The sequence below is a fragment of the Hydra vulgaris genome, chromosome 05, assembly GCF_038396675.1.
Source record: "Hydra vulgaris chromosome 05, alternate assembly HydraT2T_AEP".
In the NCBI taxonomy this organism is placed as follows: domain Eukaryota; kingdom Metazoa; phylum Cnidaria; class Hydrozoa; order Anthoathecata; family Hydridae; genus Hydra; species Hydra vulgaris.
Genome location: NC_088924.1, coordinates 6,413,001 through 6,416,229, shown reverse-complemented (window position 1 = coordinate 6,416,229; position 3,229 = coordinate 6,413,001).

Sequence of the window (3,229 nt, the reverse complement as noted above, 5' to 3'; positions counted from 1 at the left end):
TAACTGTCAACACAAATTCAAAAGATGATAATGATTTTTTCAAGTCTCTTGGTTGACTGAGCTGCTCACTGATCAGGTTCAGGTTTTCCATGGCATATTTAAGAGCTCTCGGCCTCTTGGCAAATGGTTTAATCAAGTCGGTAGGAGAGCTCCATATTGTCAAAAAAAGTCTATGCAGTAAACTTCCTGTCGCTTCAACTAAAAAATACGTACCAAGATTCGACATTTTCAAAGAATACTTTGATCGCAATGGCTAGTTTAACTGCGTGCACACCAGCTAAATTCAGAGTGTGAGCGCTGTAGGGAACGTATAGAGCTTCGAAATAATTTTACCTAATTAAGGCTAGAGTTTCCTTGTAAGAAACTAACATATTGGATCCATTATCGCGTACCTGACCGCGACAGTTTTGAATATCCAAACCTAGTTTTGAAATCACATCAGAGATAAGCTTAACTATATTGACTTCTTTTTTCATCTCCAAGAAACAAGAATTGTTCTTTGATTTGCCAGCAAATAGTTTTCTTTTGATTGAGGAGAAAATGAATAACAAAAGCTATCTGCTCAGTGTGAGATATATTGGGGTATCATCGACTATGATTGCGAAGTAAATACCATCCTAAATTTTTTAGACAGGTACACTTCGGATGACACCACTATATTTTCTGATGAACTTATTTTGAGACAACGGCGAGATGGAAAGCTTATTTGGAGCCCTCTTGTTAATAGCGTCCTAAATTTCTTAGTGGGATGCAATGACGGCGTTGTGGCGACTAATAAGCTCCATACCAACAAGAAAGTTTCCATTTTCTTTTCCATTCACTTTTATCACCTGCAAACGTAGTTGTTTATAGTAATTATAATTAAACTCTTACAACAGTTATACAGATAAATAAATTTGATACCGATAGTACTTTATAAGATTTACCTAAAAAAACTAAATTTCTAATAGCCAAGAAAAAAGTCACATCCAAAATTCCACAAAAAAATGGTTTCCGTTTGGCTGACTCTTTTTCCAATCTTGCAAAACTTTTTTCTTTTTTTTTTATATATCATATCTTATTATACAACATATAAATTGTTTAAAAAATATATATACAAATGAATATATCAATAAAAATAAGGATCAAAGAATACGGAAACTCAAAGAAGACCGAGATGTCTTGTTGCAGAGAACTGATTGAATTTGAAACTTTTAATACTAAGCTTTTTCAAATATTTTGTATTTGGGTGTTTATGTTGACTTAAATGCTTGTAGTTATCTAATGGTTGAGTTAAGTTTATTGATTTTCTTGTTTAGTTATAAAAATTTCATTTCTTTGAATACATATCCATGTTCACATTTTTTACATCCATATTTGTCCATATTTGAATATGTATTCACGTCCAGATTTTTGGGAAATAATGACCAAGCCACTTATACAAAGTATTTATGAACTAAACCCAATTGAAATTATTTTTTTAAATTTCATTTCAAATATAAAAAAAACACATTATTTTAATTTGTTGGATCACTAGATCAATACTTTTTTTTTATAAACAATATAGTTACTGTATTTAGTATACTATTAAACAAACAACAAAACTAAAAATTATTACTTATATAAACTGTAGTGATTGTATATACTGGTAAAGAAACAACAAAACTAAAAACTTTTACATTTGTAAACAGTAGTTACTGTATGTACTGATATACAAACGGTAAAAAAACTACTATGATTTTTAAAACATTGAGTTCCTCTAATGTAATGAAGCCTCAAGATTACATTTTCCACACTTGTATTCTTATGACATATAACACATCTTCTTTGAGTACACTCAGTTAATTCATAGTCCTGGCCATCAAATTGAACATCTGCTGGTAAATAAACATGTCTTCCACCTGCTATGTTTGACTTAATTTCATTAGAAGTATTGTAAGTTTCCATCTGAAATCTAAGTGAGTGATTTTGTCATTACTAAGGTTTAGAGCGAGAAAAAGTCTCCAAGCTGAAACCAGAGATAAGTTTAACATATTAGTCATCAATAGCCACCACCATTTTTTGGCTCAGATCATAGGCCTGTAGGATCACAAAAGAACATCCATTAAATCAACTTCACCCATTCCCTTGTTGTAAAGATTTATTAAGTTGGGCTGATTTATTTCAATAATTCTTTTTGTTCTAACTCGCCTTTTCACCTTGTGCACTGGTTCGTGTGTAAAATAGTTGCTTGCAATGGTCACAATACTATTGTCGTGCCATTGGCAAATAAAAACTTAACCATTGCAACAGTAGTCATAAGTACCTCTATTTTGCCTTTTCAGTTATATATTGGATATCATTACTTTTAAGGCACCATCTGTTTTATTTTCATGGATAGTTCCTGTAGCAACAAAACTCTCTTCTGAAAGTAATTTCATCTACATTCCATTTCGGAAAAAATTGTCAAAATATATTTCGTGAAATTTTGGACTAGAGTTTTGCTTTACTACTTCTAGCAAATCTTGAACAACTTGCTAGCCTAAAGGTATCTCAGACTTCTAGTAAAATCTTTTCCAGTATAAATTTGTAGTTTATATGTATATCCATTATTTCCACATAAAGCCCAAAGCCTGTGCCATAAACAATTCGGCTTTCCTTTTATGTATATTTTAGAACTGTGTTTGCCAAAATAGAGCACGATTGACTCATGTATACCTAGTTTTTCATGAAATATTGCCCATTAGCTGTTCATTTAAGGCTTCATATAAAAATGACACTTTAGCAACTTTATTTCCTGTTTTCAAATTTGATTATCGGAAACATGCAGTTATTTTGTGTGTGTGTGTGTGTGTGTGTGTGTGTGTGTGTGAGTGTGTCTGTGTGTATATATATATATATGTATATATATATATATATACATATATATATATATATATATATATATATATATATATATATATATATATATATATATATATATATATATATATATATATATATGTATATATATATATATATATATATATATATATATATATATATATATATATATATATATGTTAGCATAACTAAGATAGGAATGAATAAAAAAAACATAAGATTTTTAACCAACTTGAACTTAAAAAAGGTTTTTCCCTAAAAAGTAGGTCAATGCTGCTTGATATTTTACCTTTATTTGATTTAATTTCTCCATGTTACATTTTCGTCAAGTAGTACTCCTCAAAAATTTAATGATACTTCTCTTTTTAATTTGCAATTGTTAATAGAA